An 18,054-nucleotide genomic window follows, 5' to 3' on the forward strand; every position below is an offset into this window, starting at 1 on the left:
AGCAACGGGTTGGACCCCCTTTTGCCTTCAGAACTGCCTCAATTCTTTGTGGCATAGATTCGACAAGGTGCTGGAAGCATTCCTCAGAGATTTTGGTCCATATGATGCGAATCTCCCGTTCCACCACATCCCAAAGATGCTCTATTGGATTGAGATCTGGTGACTGTGGAGGCCATTTGAGTACAGTGACCTCATTGTCATGTTCAAGAAACCAGTCTGAGATGATTCCAGCTTTATGACATAGCGCATTATCCTGCTGAAAGTAGCCATCAGATGTTGGGTACATTGTGGTCATAAAGGGATGGACATGGTCAGCAACAATACTCAGGTAGGCTGTGGCGTTGCAACGATGCTCAATTGGTACCAAGGGGCCCAAAGAGTGCCAAGAAAATATTCCCCACACCATGACACCACCATCACCAGCCTGAACCGTTGATACAAGGCAGGAGGGATCCATGCTTTCATGTTGTTGACGCCAAATTCTGACCCTACCATCCGAATGTCGCAGCAGAAATCGAGACTCATCAGACCAGGCAACGTTTATCCAATCTTCTACTGTCCAATTTCGATGAGCTTGTGCAAATTGTAGCCTCAGTTTCCTTCCTTCTGAAAGGAGTGGCACCCGGTGTGGTCTTCTGCTGCTGTAGCCCATCTGCCTCAAAGTTCGACGTACTGTGCATTCAGAGATGCTCTTCTGCCTACCTTGGTTGTAACGGGTGGCGATTTGAGTCACTGTTGCCTTTCTATCAGCTCGAACCAGTCTGCCCATTCTCCTCTGACCTCTGGCATCACCAAGGCATTTCCGCCCACAGAACTGCCGCTCACTGGATATTTGTTCTTTTTCGGACCATTCTCTGTAAACCCTAGAGATGGTTGTGCATGAAAATCCCAGTAGATCAGCAGTTTCTGAAATACTCAGACCAGCCCTTCTGGCACCAACAACCATGCCACGTTCAAAGGCACTCAAATCACCTTTCTTCCCCATACTGATGCTCGGTTTGAACTGCAGGAGATTGTCTTGACCATGTCTACATGCCTAAATGCACTGAGTTGCCGCCAAGTGATTGGCTGATTAGAAATTAAGTGTTAACGAGCAGTTGGACAGGTGTACCTAATAAAATGGCCGGTGAGTGTATATTGTACTGCACATGTTCAGCATAATATGTATATAACATATACTGTGATGTATATATGCTGTATCTGTGATGTGTATATGGTGTCTGTATACCTTGTATGTAAGTATGTTGCATATGGCACTGTATGTATGTCATATGGCACTAATACATTTTTAAACCTTCTGTACAAAAAGGTATGAACTGAGCCTATCTCACTTCTTTATAAGATAGTTGTTCCTATTCCTATTCACCTCCTTCCCCATAAACAGGCTAACGCAGTTTTGGTAATCATCAATGTGTTCACAAAGGAGGGCGAGGAGTTAGTTACTTTCACTAACCTTAGGTGACAGTTAAATTAATGTGGGCAAAGAAAGGATTGGGCAGGTCAAAATCCAGCATGGCCAATCCTTTTGCTGAGTTATCAATAGCCTTAAACAATACCATACATTTGTAGAATGAACCAACACTGTATATATGACAGCTGTAGGATCGGGACCCTACCGATTACCAGGATAGGGTCCTGTGTTCTCCTCAAAACCAAGAATGCAGCCATGAGGAGTTGAATGGTTCAAGTGTGTGGGATGACAGATGAAAAGCCGTCGTGAACCTGATTTATTCAAAGATTAATTTATATACATATTTTTTACCTTAGAGGCAGCTATTTTATAAATAAATAAACACAAACCCAATTTGGAGCTATGGTGCCTTAGAACCACTCGCTGGTTATTTCACAGGTTGTATAAAATACAAAGATTTTCTGTAGAATTGACATGTTAATTACATATGATAATCCTTTAGTAAACAGATGTCTCATATTGGTTTAAGCAAAACAGATAACAGGATCTAGTAGTAAAGTTTGGGACAGTTAGAGATCAAAGATCACATTCATAATCTTGTTGGATTGACGCTACACGGTCACCTGACATATGCACTTTAAGCTTCCTTTTCCTTGAAGCCTTGGTATACAGTATTTGTATTGTAGGAATTTTCCGTTCTTGCCCTTGTTACATCTGTTATGTCTTGTTTTACTCATGTTGAAGTCTTATGAGTCATTCCTATATGATCTCTCGAACTCTATGATCACAGACTTTTTATTTACCTTATTATTACATAATGTATACAGTGTATGAAATAATCATAATTATTATCTCTTATTCAGTTCCCACTTTTATCCCATTCATGATTTGTACTCTGAACTATAAGATAAGATGGAGATGGGAAAGGCACAAAAAATTATATTGTGATTTACTGGACAATTAATTTAAATCACTGCAAATCTTGATCCACAAAGATTGATTAAAAATGTACTTCTTATAATAATTATTAATAATAATTCCTTTATTTATATAGCGCTCACATATTACGCAGTGCTGCACAGAGCTTGCCAAATCAGTCCCTGGCCCCATGGAGTGTGGGAGGAAACCGGAGGACCTGGAGGAAACCCACGCAAACACGGAGAGAACATACAAACTCTTCTTTAAGTTTTGTCCATTTTGACAATTTTTCAACCTTACAAATCACCTTAATTGAAAAAAGATAGTATCTTTTGAAGATCATGAATCTACAGTAATTGTTCCCCTAATCAGACATGAGTAATAAGAAAATAATTCACCTGACAATAAAAAAAGATTTTCTGGATTGTTGAGTGTAATAACAGTTTCTTTATTTATATAGCGCACACAGATTACGCAGCGCTACACAGAGTTTGCCAGATCAGTCCCTGTCCCCGATGGGACTCACAATCTAATCACCCTACCAGTATGTTTTGGAGTGTGGGAGGAAACCGGAGGACCCGGAGGAAACCCACGCAAATATGGAGAGAACATACGACCTCTTTGCAGATGTGGACCCTGGGAAGCTGTAGTTCAAGGCCCAAGACTAGTGATGAGCAGAACCATTCAGGTTTGGGTTTGCCGAGTTTGGCCAAAGCTTCAACCAAACCCGAAACACCCACTAGTAACACCGGTGAACAGTGCCAGTGTCACGGGTGTCCCGCTCCCGGGTCCAGACTTATCTCTCCAATACTCCTGCTTTCCGACTAGGTCACCCGATCCTAGGGTGCACGCACCAGCTCTCCTGGACTTAAATGGCCAGCGTCCTCCTGATTGGAGGTCGTTAATCCGGCTCGCCATTATAATCCGGCACCTCCCTTCCTGCCTCGCTGAATCTTTAGCATCATTTCCTGCTAAGTGAAAGCCCTCCTGTGCTACTAGTGTTCCTCCGTGTTTCTGTGTTTTCAGTGTTCCTCTGAGCCCTCTCATCTGTTCCTGGCTGCCTGCTCCGTGTACCAGTTCCTGCCTGCCCTTACCGTGTGCCAGCTCCTGTGGTCCTGCCATGAGTTCCAGCTCATCCTTCCAAGCTGTACACCTGCTGTCATCTCAGGCTCGGACTGAGTCCTGCATCTCCTTCTGTACTACATTGGCTGCCACTGGGGGTCTGGTCGCACCCGCGGAAAGACCTGGTGGCACCCAGCCGCAGCAAGACCATACGGCGGGCTCTGGCAAAGACCAGGTGCCACTTAGACTCTGGTTTCAGGTGTCGGCTAGTACCATCATCATCTCCCGCGGTGGTCCACAAGGTCCACAGCCTCTTCCCTAAGAGATTCTTTGACAGTTCGCCCCCTATGAACTGTGACAGCCAGGAATGGCTTTGCCTGCAGCATTTAAAGAAATAAGTCCACTCATCATTGGTTAAAGGAAATCAACCACTCAAAAAACCTAGAAATACTCACCTCCGCTCCTCTGCACCTTGATACCGGCGCTCTCTGTCACTAGTCTTGACACGCCGGGATCACCTAGAATAGAAATTTATAATTAGGAGCGCGGAGACAAGATGACCTGCTTTCCGGGCTGCTAATTATGCACGCCCCGCACCTCCCTCTCCCATACTGCCGTGAGTTCATGCCTTTGCGTGACATCACTTTGCTCGTTTAAGTATGGGAGACGGAGGTGGCGAGGGGTGCATAACCTAAGTTTGTTTTCTAGGTGATCCCGATGTGTTAAGACTAGCGATTGACAGCTCCAGGATCAAGATGAAGAGGAGCAGAGCTGAGTATTTCTAAGTTTTTTGTGCTTTTTGAGTGGTCAATTTTCTTTTTTTTTAAAGATATTTATTGGGTAGAGGAAATGTTATACAGTTAACATTGGAAATACAACGTTCAGTAAGCACATGTTTGACATATCGAGCAGATATATTGTAGTAAGATATTACTTCTTTCTACCCAGTATAATCCTGTGACTTCTATATTGACATATTCAATAGACAACAGAGTCACAACGTGCGTCTCTTAGGAACTGTCTCATGGCCTCAATAATTTAAAAAAAGGGGGGGGGGATAGGAGTCAGCCCAGATTTCCAACACCACGAAGACATCATTAGAAATATTACTATTTCTAATAACAGAATATTACTATTTTTTTTTCTCTCTCTTGCCAGTGGGGTGGAAGGGAAAGAGTGGGGGGAGGGTGTCTTAGCATACTGTACAAGGTTAATAATGTATAAAAGAAGAAAATGTTTGGTTTCTTTTTTAATCATCCTTTGGGATGATCAATGTTTGCATGTTATACATTTTCTATGGTATGTAAAAAATTCAATAAAATTTGGAATATATATAAAAAAAAAAAAATACTATTACTACCCTCTCTGATGAAGCCTCACCTAGAATCATGTTGTCAATACTTAGATTTAATTGTTAGCTCTCAATCTGCCCAGGGTCCCCTTCAAGTTCTCTAGGGTTGTCGCTTCCTGTGACAAAGAGCAACGATGTTAGAGAAAATGGTTTGCATGCACCACCAGCATTTATATGTCACCGGCCAACGCTGATCATGGATATTACCATGGGGGTGAGCCTGAACTTCTGGCTGATGTTCGGGTGCATGATCAGCACAGACCTGAACATTGTGGTCCACGCAGTTACGTCAGTTTTTGTCTTTAAAAAGGTCTTAAAGTTGTTGCATCTGGCAATTTGCACCAAATGTGTGATTTGTTTTAGCAACTTTTTAAATAAAAAGTTGCATGTCCACTGCAGACATTATCACCTCATGTGTCACATTTATCAAGGTGTATAAGCTAATATAATAAATCTGATGTGTAAAAGACATCTACAGAGCTTTAAAAAAACTTAGTAAGGTCCTGCCTAATGATAAATCTGCCCCTAAGAGTCCACAACAGTGGCACTCTCTACAGTTTGAACATGAGATCTCTTGCTGGATCTTTGTGTACAAAATTAACATCATGACCTGGAAGACCTGGCCAGGATCTGGTTGGAATTATGGAAGGACTAGGGAAAACTAGGTACATATCAATGCAGAATTTAAATTCAGATTATTGGATAGTTCTCTAGGACCTCTTCACATCAAGTATCAGATAGATGTAGAAGTATCCTGTGGAGAAGATAATGGACGTAACCACGGCTGGATTAGGGGCAGGGCTCCTGGGGTGCAAGCCCACGGCCTCCACCACTTGCCTCTTAAATGGACCTGCATCAATCAATGGTGGATTACAGTGATTTGGGTGATTGCATGGCTCCCAAAATTGCCAACTATATGTGAAAAGGGGATTGTTGGAAGGAATACCACAATCAAGCCTATATATAGAAAGGCCAAACCATATTGCTACAGCCACTCATTTCTGGAGCACCGTGACGAGCTCCCTGACGAGGCAACAGATCTACAATCATTAGGGGCTGTATACATGTTGTGCTAGACTACACAACACTGAAAGGTGAGCACCAAACTTTACCATTCATTAACTGATTACGTAATGTTTCTCTATACATGAAGTGCTCTTTTTCTCTTTTCTTTTCCAGACCACCACTATATGCGAGGGGACCGAATCCGAGGGGTAACCGGAGACTGACCTGGATCCCTCCTTCCCCACACATTCTGCTTTCTATGGCAACACAAGTAAAACAGAATATTCTCCACTCTTTCATAGACAGGGACACATGGGATGTCACAATCCTGTCGCAGGAGCCACAGTGACGTCAGAGGGAAGTACTGTAGAGAGAAAGAGGGCACGCCATGCATCCAGGGAGCAGGAGAGAAGGTGAGTAAAGTTTTGTTATTTTGCTGGGGGGCTGTATATACAGTATGCATTACAAGGGAAGCCTGTATATATGTATTACTGGGGGGGGGGGGCAGTATATATTTGCATAACTGAGGAGGCTGTATATGTATGTGTTACTCGAGGGGCTATATATATATTACAGGAGGGCCATCACCAGTTTACTCCCAGGGGCCTCTTCCAGCCTTAATCTGGCCCTGGCCTAGAAGGGAAATAGGCATATTAGCTGCCGGGGGACCTTGTGTTTCCTACAATATACAAAGTATATATATAGAAAATAATAGCATGTGTTTTAAAAGAGCAGGTCCCCTCTCGTGTGCCAACATTCTTGTATTTTCTACTGTAAGACATTTGCCACACCTCTATGTGACCTGACAAAAAATACACTAGAAAGGTAACAAGCCTGCATTTGGTGACAGTCTACCACACCCAAATGTGATGGTAGATGTCCTATAACGAGCCATGCACCTGTGTGACATCACATGACCAGGGACAGTTTTTTATCCACAGGAAGTAAACAATGAAGATTCCTGTGGAATGACAGCAAGCAGAGATCTAAAGAAATATGATGAATTGATACAAAAAGTATAGTGGAAAATTGTTTAACTTGTTTCATTGCACAAACAATATCAATTATTTTCTGAAAGTGGACAACCACATTAAGCAAAAATGTGAATCGGATAAAATCAACTAAAATGATCCCATCTGTAGCAAATGTCTGTATAAAAAAAATAATACATGTACTGACGGAATGGCTTTGTACATTACAGGTACATTGTGAAACTGCTTGTGAACATACCACAGTTTCAGAGCCAGAGGGCTTTGGAGTGTGTGCAATGTAACCGATAGCTGCAAAGAGACTGCTTAAAAAGTCAGATTCCCCATAATATAATAGAAATAAGACTCTGGTACATTGTAAAGTGTTACACGCCGCTATTGATAGGCATACCTCCCAACCGTCCCGTTTTGGGCGGGACAGTCCCGTTTTTTAACCCTTGTCCCGCCTGCACGGATCGTTAAGTGAAAGTCCCGTTTTTTTTGCGTTTTCACGGATTTTTCCGTCTTGTCCCGCCCCCGAGTCCCGCCCCCCCGAGTCCCGCCCCCGTCCTGCTCAGGATACAGAGAAGCCAGGGGGCGGGGTGCAGCGTCCTCCTCCTCTCCAGCTCCCGGGCTGTCTGCTGCAGAGCCGGCACCTCCCCCCATCCCCTCCCCTGGGAGGCAGAGCCCTCCCTGTCCTCAAGCTGCCACTTGCAGGCACATGGATGGATGGATGGATGGATCAGTGCAGAGTGTCCTATTCTCTGCACTGCCCCTGCACAGCAGCCCCAGGGGATCAGCCTCCGTGCAGGCAGGAACTCTCCAGCTCTGCTACATCAATAGCTCCCTGCCCCCACCTCCTCCTGCTCTTCACTGAAGTTCGTCTGATGAAGCAGAGCCGAGTGTGTGCAGCTGCTGCAGTGTGATAACAGGTACTCTACAGGGACTGCAGGCAGCAGCTAAAGGGTTAAACACTTAACTTTCCTCCATAGACCCCCTGCCCCCATCCCTAATTCCCCCAGTGCCCTTCTATTCTGCTTTTATTGTACCATATACTTAATCCCTTAACCCCTTAAGGACGCAGGGTTTTTCTCTCATTTCTCGCTCTCCAACTTCAAAAATTCATAACTTTTTCATGTTTCCGTGTACAGACCTGTGTGAGGGCTTATTTTGTGCGTAACAAATTTTACTTTCCCGTAATGTTATTTATTTTAACATGCCGTGTACTGCGAAGCTGCAAAAAATTCCAAATGTGGAAATTTTTTTTTAAAAAACCGCACGTGTCACGTTCTTGTGGGCTCAGTTTTTTCGACTTTGACTGTGCACTCAAAATAACACCTCAGCTTTATTCTTTGGTTCGGTGCGATCGCGGTGATACCGGATTTATAGGTTTTATTGTGTTTTAATACATTTTCAAAAATTAAACGAATGTGTGCAAAAAAAAATTTTGCCATCTTCTGACGCTAATAAGTTTTTCATACTTTGGCGCACGGAGATGTGTGAGGTGTCATTGTTGGCGAAATGAGCCGACGTTTTCATTGCTACCATTTTGAGGTCTGTGCGACATTTTGATCATTTTTAATTTCATTTTTTATGTGATGTAAAAAGGTGTAAAAGTCGCATTTCGGACATTTGGGCGCCATTTCCCGCCTCGGAGGTCACCGCCGCCCGTAACCGTTTTTATATTTTGATAGATCGGGCATTTTGGGACGCGGCGATACCTAATATTGTGATTTTTACTGTTTATTATGTTTTATATCAGTTCTAGGGAAAGGGGGGTGATTAGAATTTTTAATATTTTATACATTTTTTTTATTTTTAAAACTTTTTTTTTCTTTTTTATTTACACTATTTCTTAGACCCTCTAGGGTACATTAACCCTAGATGGTCAGATCGCTCCTACCATATACAGCAATACTTCTGGCTCATTGTAACGAATCTGCAGAAGCCATGTAGCCTCATGTCAAAAGAAGACCCGAGGCTACCACGGCAAACGATCGCCGCCCCCCGATGACGTTCGGGGGCACAGCGATTCTAAAAAAGACTTTGCCGGCGACAATGACCGATCGCGGTTATTAGCGGTGGGGGTTTTCTGCAACATGCAAAACCCCCCACCTTGTATGAAGAGGACTCAGCCCGTGAGCCCTCTTCATACACTCCTTATACTCTCTGCGCCGTAGAGCTACGGCGCAGAGCGTTAAGGGGTTAAAGGGGTTTTCCCACAAATACAAGTTAGGCCCTATCCATAGGACAGGGCTTAACCTGCTGATGTGTGGGGGTTTCAGTGATGTGACCCCCATAGATCATGAAAACGAGGGGTCTGTTGGGGTCCACATAAGGTCATCGCTCTGTGACAGTAATGGAGCAGAATGGTCATACACGGCCGTCTGCTCCATTACTCTGACGGAACGATTTTTGCGTTTCCATATTTCACTCCCCACTTTCAAAAATCAATAACTTTTTTATTTTTCCATGTACAGAGCTGTGTGCGGCCTGTTTCTGCGTAACAAATTATACTTCCTAGTGACAGTATTAAATATTCCAGGCCCTGTACTGGGAAGCGGGAAGGAAAATATCAAATGTGGTTTTTATGGCTTTCACTGCGCGCTCCATAGGACCCCTCCCCTTTACTGCGCTCCATAGGACCCCTCCCCTTTACTGCGCTCCATAGGACCCCTCCCCTTTACTGCGCTCCATAGGACCCCTCCCCTTTACTGCGCTCCATAGGACCCCTCCCCTTTACTGCGCTCCATAGGACCCCTCCCCTTTACTGCGACAACGAGCATGTCTCCCCCCCCCTAGACAACAAGCATGTCCCCCCCCCTAGACAACAAGCATTTCCCCCCCTAGACAACGAGCATTTCTCCCCCCCTGGACAACGAGCATGTGCCCCCCCCCTAGACAACGAGCATGCCCCCCCCCAGACAACGAGCATTTCCCCCCCCCTAGACAACGAGCATGTCTCCCCCCGACTCCTAGACAACGAGCATGTCCCCCCCCCTAGACAACGAGCATTTCCCCCCCCCCCTAGACAACGAGCATGTCTACCCCTGACCCCTAGTCAACGAGCATGTCCTCCCCTGTGGCTGCGTGCCCTTTTTTGTGTGTTTGTGTTATTTTTGTCTTCCAGGACCGTGCCTGCTGTGGACTGCTTCGGATTCGAAGGATTACGTCGATGACCGACATTTCTAACAAATAAAATGGTCAACGAGGGTGTGTCTGCGTCTTTTGTTCAATAAAATTTTCTGAAAACGGTGTGATTATTTATTTTTTTGCGACACTCTTCATAGTTTGCCATAGTAGTGGTGCCGGCTAGGTGACGGTGCTCATTACTAAGGGCTGGCCTTAGTGTTTGCCTTAATTTTTTTGGCAAATTCACACTAACGCCCATACCATTACCCCGGTACCCACCGCCACCAGGGGTGCCGGGAAGAGCCAGGTACAAACCAGTACCTGACCGTCTATAGATGGTCAGGTAGTGGGGCGGCTGCAGGCTGTTATTGTTGCGCTGGAATAGCCCCCTAACAGTGGCCTATCCCAGCTCAGTAATGGCGGCTGCTGCTTTTTTGTATCAGGCTGATTTGAACAATAGGGGGCACCCCATGCCGTTTTTCACCCCATTTTTTTGTAAAAATGGGGGAAACAGCCTGGGAGCCCCCTTTAAAGGGGGAACCCCACGCATATTTTTGTCAAAAATTTGAAGAAAAAACGGCATGGGGTGCCCCTATTTTTCAAATCAGCCTGATACAATAAAGCAGCAGCAGCCTGCCATTACTGAGCTGGGATAGGCCACTGTTAGGGGGCTATTCCAGCGCAACAATAACAGCCTGCAGCCGCCCCACTACCTGACCATCTATAGACGGTCAGGTACTGGTTTGTACCCGGCTCTTCCCGGCACCCCTGGTGGCGGTGGGTACCGGGGTAATGGTATGGGCGTTAGTGTGAATTTGCCAAAAAAATTAAGGCAAACACTAAGGCCAGCCCTTAGTAATGAGCACCGTCACCTAGCCGGCACCACTACTATGGCAAACTATGAAGAGTGTCGCAAAAAAATAAATAATCACACCGTTTTCAGAAAATTTTATTTGACAAAAAACGCAGACACACCCTCGTTGACCATTTTATTTGTTAGAAATGTCGGTCATCGACGTAATCCTTTGAATCCGAAGCAGTCCACAGCAGGCACGGTCCTGGAAGACAAAAATAACACAAACACACAAAAAGGGCACGCAGCCACAGGGGAGGACATGCTCGTTGTCTAGGGGGGGGACATGCTCGTTGTCTAGGGGGGGCATGCTCGTTGTCTAGGGGGGGCATGCTCGTTGTCTGGGGGGGACATGCTCGTTGTCTAGGGGGGGCATGCTCGTTGTCTGGGGGCGGACATGCCCGTTGTCTGGGGGGGACATGCTCGTTGTCTAGGGGGGGACATGCTCGTTGTCTAGGGGAGGACATGCTCGTTGTCTGGGGGGGGGCATGCTCGTTGTCTAGGAGGGCATGCTCGTTGTCTGGGGGGGGCATGTTCGTTGTCTAGGGGAGGACATGCTCGTTGTCTAGGAGGGCATGCTCGTTGTCTGGGGGGGGGACATGCTCGTTGTCTAGGGGGAGTGGAATATGCCCCCCAATTATATACATAAATATACATTGGTGCCAGTGGATGCGTTGAAGGTATGAGCAGTGACGTGGGCAGGGGGTGTGGTTAGGGGGCGTGGCTAGGGTGTGGCTTCTGTGGGTAAAAAAATTCGCCGCGGCGCGCTTCGCGCGCCGCCATTTTGTCCCTCTTTCTCCTCCACAAAAGTTGGGAGGTATGGATAGGTTCCTTTCAGCATAGCATTAGAGGAACTGCTGGTTTTGTGAAAGAAGCAGGGCAGTGTCCTAATTCTCCTAAGTCACTATATGAGTGATTCAAAGAATGAATGGGTGTGCCTGAAATTCTCTGTCTCGGGGTGGGAGTCTAAAAATCCTTTCAACAGACTGAGTAAGGTATTGTCTTGAACCTATCCACACATTAACACATTTGATGCTGAAATGGATGCCACTAAATGATATATCTACATTAATATGCATTTTCGTTTTGCATATGATCAAATTAGCCAAGTGGAATTGTTTGCCTACTGCTGGGTTCCTGTAGATATCTGTCCACTTGACCCAATTTGCAGGTTTCACGTTGTCCTATCAGACAACTCATTAAATTAATTTCTTCAATTTTTCAGGTTTCAAGGTCCAATGATCATAAAAAATTCCGATTCAGATCTTAATCGTACCTGCATGCAATTAAGTGCTTTTCACGGGCCACATGCAACAGTCCTGTAGGCCCGAATATCTTCGGCAGGTGAGCAGCGTTCACACATCGATGACATATAAAAAGTCTGCCCACGCCTCAAACTTAGGCCGACGGCACACGTGGCGTTTTGAACCCGTTTTTTGGTCCATTTTTAAGCAGTCCGTTAAAAAACGCATCCGTTTTTGACCGGTTTTAACAATTATCTTAATTAAAACGGGTCAAAAACTGATGCGTTTTCAGACAGACTGCTTAAAAACGGTTCAAAACGCCATGTGTGGCATCACCCTCAGTATACAAAGAGTGTCCAGTTTTGGGGTTCTTTTTAAGGTTTTGGGATACTTGGTTTATCTTAGTGGTTAATAAACTAGGCATCTGAGTATGTTGGTTTTCTGAGACTTTTGGCCGCGGTCACACGTACCGCTAGACGTCCGTTCATAACACGACGCTAGCGCACAGGGGGAGGTCCTCGGCCCGAACGCACATGCGTTTCCAGAGAAACGCATGCGATCGGCTTAACAATCGCATGCGTTTCCCTGGAAACGCATGTTCAGGCGGGGACCTCCCCCTGTGTGCTAGCGTCGCGTTATGACGGACGCTTAACGGTACACTTGACCGCGGCCTTTGTCTGAAAAGTCACAAAAAACTCTCAATCGTTTGAGGCTGCATTAACATGTCGCGTTTGCATTTCATTTTGAAGCAGGTAATGAGAGGCATTTTGTTTAATTACGTTGCTGTTAACATTTGTGTTTACAAAAGACAACAGTATTTGGTAACATTATGTTAACAAAATACATATGTTAAAGCAGTGTTAACACATATGTTGTTTAACACAGTGTTTTGTAAATGCAAAATTTGCAAAAAGCTACGTTAACACCATGTGTGAATGCAGCCTCAGCGACCCTTACCTACACCAGCCCAGGTTATTTGGGCAAAAATTTCACATTTTACAAACGGCGTTTTTGTTTTAGCATACACGTTTGGCCAAACTCCATCCCGCATGCAGTTTGGATGCATTTAAAAACGCCAAATAACACACGGTAATTAGTCCTCACCATCACATCTGGATTTTTATGATAAATCTGGTGCAGCAGTGTAAAAATCATGGTGAACTTTGCAAAACGGCTATAATTACCCAAAAAAAGAGAGACAATCTTTTTACATGTTTTTGCATAGTCTATAAGCAAATATTTTGAGCTTGTTCCTGATTGCAAGTATTTCAATGGAAACGCATCAATGACCGGACAAGCTCCATCCTCACAGCATGTGGGTTGCTTTTTGTAACGCAAGGGTAGCACAAAGGGGAGGGGCTTGGCCCAATTGTTTATGCGTTCCACTAAACTGCATGCGATTTGGAACATGAAATCACGTGGTGCACACATAAAAAGATTTTTAAGGGCAGAAATTACACACGTTGCATTATCTGGAAAGCCAAAAAACTAAGTTGTCGTAAATAGTTTCATAGATGAATTACACACCTAAAAAATGCTTGAATGAAGGTGGGTCAGTGCAGGAGTTCTCACTGTGGTGTCGTATTAGCAAATGAATGGATATACTAGGTACAAAATGAGCAGAGAATTGGAGCTTTTCAATGTGAATGTAAGATAGTGTTTGGTATTTTGGGAGAGATGTAGGTCACATGTGCGCACTGCGGGTCGTGGAAGAATGACTGCATTGTGTAATGTCTTCTCTATCTCCAGAAAATCACTATTGTTGCCTAAGTGGAGAAGGAAGGATCCGTTAAGCGCTCAGCTTCCAAAGGTCACCCTGGAGGTGGATAGCTATTGCTTTGCGTGATTACTGGGCCTCTGGATGTCTGTGACTGCTCACATTTCATTACCACGCAGGTGAGGTGTCAGGTTAGTAAGCGGTTACCTCCCAATGCTGGAGGCATGTTCAGAAGATAGAGGTATGTCTGAGAGAGTCTACAAGGATGTATGTGGCAAACACCAGAAAACATGTGGCTCTCCAGCTTCTGGGAGGAGGCAAGTAGCGACCTGCTGGGACCTTTGGTACCTTAACAGTTGAAAAGCCCCAATCCGTGTTATGTTCTACCACTTACTTTCAATGATATATAACAGAAACCATTTACACTATTGTACAGTAAAAGTAGTAAGGATTTGTCACATTAACATGGTGGTTTCCATTTATAACAGAAACCATAACAGTTTTGCATATGTTATATGATATGTACTTCTAACACCGGATGAGTTTTGTTTCTAGAGACTCATCACCAGATTTTGCATCATTAAATTACTAGTCCCCACAGGTAAGGTATGAGATGGAATTCAAGAAATTATCTCCTTTTTACCAATAAAAAAATGGATCCAAAGTCTTGTAAAAATATGCAGAGAAGAGTCAGATTTTGCTTGAGATTGAGGGCGCGTTCACACGATGTGTTGCGTTTTTTGATGCGTTTTTGACGCATTCAAAAGGCTTCAGCCTTGATCACATGCTAAGATTACATTGCGTTTCCACTGCATTTGCTAAAATGCAATGTAACCTCAGCATGTGATCAAGGCTGAAGCCTTTTGAATGCGTCAAAAACGCATTACATCGTGTGAGCGCGCCCTGATTTAATAGTTAATAAGATTTTCAAAACTTTATATACATGGCACATATGTTGTTATCGACAGTTGTCAAATATTTGCAACTGAATTGATCTGGATTTTCAATTAATGTATCACTGTTTTTTTGCATCAGTTATTCTCAAAAGCTGCTATGGAGTCTACAGAGATGTGTGACACCTGGCCTCTTGCTGCTGCTGTATGGGTACCTACATACATAGTACATACATTGGGAGAAATTTATCAGATGTATCCAGTGGCAGATTAAGTGTCCCAAGGGTCCTGGGCTGTTCACACGGCTAGGGGCCCCCCAGCGTCCATACCAACATGTGCCCAGTTGTTAGGACTTAGGTACTACTCTACATCCTCTTTATATCCCTAATCTTATACTGTTCAAAAAAGTAATGTAATGATGAACTTCACACATGCTCTTATATCCATCTATTTAGGAAGGTCAATCACATTCCCTAACCGCATGAAACCCATCACCCGACTACTCTCCTGTCCAGATCTCCCAGACAGTGTAGGAGATGTGGATGCTTCTTCTGAGCTCTGCAGCTGAACTCCCCCAGAGTAGGAAATACAGCCGCTATTCTAATAAAATGCCCAGCAGCAGCCGCACCACATTAAATGTCCACCGCAGATGCCCCACTTTACAGAAATGTCCACCGCAGATGCCCCCCTTTACAGAAATGTCCACCACAGATGCCCCCCTTTACAGAAATGTCCACCACAGATGCCCCCCTTTACAGAAATGTCCACCGCAGATGACCCCCTTTACAGAAATATCCACCGCAGATGACCCCCTTTACAGAAATATCCACCGCAGATGACCCCCTTTACAGAAATGTCCACCGCAGATGACCCCCTTTACAGAAATATTCACCGCAGAGTCCTGGGCGTTTCTAGAGGTTTCATTGCATATTTTGTTGATGGGAATTTATCACATGCTAATTTATCAATTCTAAACCAATCCTGTCTGGCGTAGAATTGCACAAAATCCTGCAAATGTTCATTGGTGGATGTTCACAGGCTTTGGCAAGTGTGCAGGCGTGAGGCAGATACGCCATATGCCAGCCCCCTCCATTTGCCCCCCTTCACGCCAATCCTACACACCCTTTTGGCATCAAGGTGGCATGAAGGGGAAAATAATTGCATTTCCTGGCATTTTGCAAGTAATTGAATGCAACTTGCCTGTGATAGGGGAAAATGTAGAAAAAGCTGACAATGAAAAAAAACATTGGATTGGAATATCCAATTTTATTTTATATTTTTAAGTTGTTAACAACACCTGGTCGTATGACATAAAGGTCTAGATAACATACCAAGACAAAATAAACATTTCTCATAAATCTTCACCCCCTACCAAAGTTAATTCTAAGAAAACACCTGGTATAAACAGGACTGTTCACATTGTATGATCCTAATTGTGGAGTGAATGACATAGACGGGCACCACCCAAACTGTGCACATTCATGGCACCAAACTCTCCTCCTCTTTTTTACTGCTTTGTTGTGTGACATTTCTACATGGAAAATAAAGGAGGTAACTGTGTTCCTGGTGGTAACATCATCAAACAAAGCAGAAGTGTATAAAAGGTATACACTGTGTCTTGTCAATACAATTTTAAGAGCGTTAACTCACAATAAAAAAAAAAAATCACCTTTTAAATAGAAGTTTCTGAGACAAAAGTTACATCCAACGTGATCAACATTACAATTTCCAAACTCATTTGCAGGCTCATGTATCAAGTTATATTACAATTTTGAGATGTACAATCCATAATACAGCTCACACTGAAGTGTAAATTTCCAAAGCATGATTCATTGGAATCCAAATGTACAAAGGTTTTCCAGAACATGCTTCAAGATTAGGGGCCAGAATCCTGAGAACCCCACTTAACGCAAAAAAATTGATGTCCTAGTCCCCCTAATTGATAGAGTAGCATTGGGTAACCCATACATCCTCCCACTTCCATCTACTATGGCATAACCCCTTTAAACGGCTTGTGAGGCCAGCAGCTCAGCCAATACACATGCATGCTCAGCCAAACCTCTGTTCTCAGTAGAGAATGTAACGAAAGCTGTCAGACACCTTACGGCCATTGAGAACAAAGGAATGCAATATGCCTGACCCTTCATCCCTTTTTCCCTGATATCTAAGTGACAGGACACCTCTGTAAACATTAGATAGTTGGCCAAACATATTAAAATCAGTGGGTTCAACAGATATCCATCTACACTAGTATGACTGATATACAATTTGTCTAATACAAGTGTTCCTTTCTCCTATATTAGGTATATCATGTAAATAAAAATAGAAAAAACTCTATGGAAAGTCCCAAATTTTAATACTGACAGTGCAGTAGCCGATCACTGATCTTGGTGGTGATTATGTACCGTATATACGACACTGCTGATACCAGTGATTGGCTGCAGGACTTGCACGTCACCATCTATGGTCCAGTAAGGAGACGGTTGGAACTTGGGCTGCCATGAAGGGAATTAGGGACTTTTAAACAATAATGATAGATTAATCAAGTTCCAGTCCCATGTAGGCAGGGGCTATTATTGTGTAGATAGTTCATTGACTCTCTATATTAACATTAGACACTGAAAACAAGAGTGCCTAGTAAATGCCCCTTTGTTCATGTAGTAGTAAAAGGGTGGAGGTCACTAAGTGTTATCTTTCCCTTACAGAGAAGATGCTTTAACAATAGCTTTGATGACCCTCAAAACGTGTAAATTACACATTGAGTGTAAAGCCCAGTGTGAGATAATAATGGTGGTGCAAGGGACGGGGTTATTAGATCAGATGTATTATCAATAGTGATACTGATCACAGAAACCCAAGTACTTCTATCATCTATTGTAGTGATCCTGGTGTACATATACTGCAGCTCTTCACTCTACACACATATGCATACATATATAGAGCATATACACATCACTCTCTACTGGACCGATTCCTCCTTGTTCAATTATCTAATAACAGTAAAATAATTGTTCACATACTTTATTAATAACTATCCACTTTATGTCTTTTTTGGCTATATACTGTGTTTTGTAGCTCTTTGTGGCATTCATTGTTTATTTAACCAGCTCTTTACTTTTGAGTTTTCAGAATTTACTAAGAAGGAACATAAACAAGGAAATACAGTGATACAAAAGTTGTATAACAAAGAACAATTGTCACTCACAATTCAACATTAAAAGAGAGTTATAAGCATGGTATCACAATAAGTAGTTCAATGTAGTACCAAAAATTATCAAGAAAGCAGGCGAGCATTGTAGGTGTCCCAATGAGACCCTGTGTCATTACATTTGTCCAAATGTGTGCTGCAGAAGAGCAGTAAGATCTATGATCTCTAAGGTGTGTATTTAAGTCCAGTAGTGAAGGGGGAACAGAGCGACGCCAGTATAGCGCCATCACCTCTTTGCCACTGTAAAGATATAAAGGAACAGCCTGGAGCTTGGATCTCCTTTCAACTGCGT

This window comes from Engystomops pustulosus, chromosome 3, assembly GCF_040894005.1.
Source record: "Engystomops pustulosus chromosome 3, aEngPut4.maternal, whole genome shotgun sequence".
NCBI classification, from domain to species: Eukaryota; Metazoa; Chordata; class Amphibia; order Anura; family Leptodactylidae; genus Engystomops; species Engystomops pustulosus.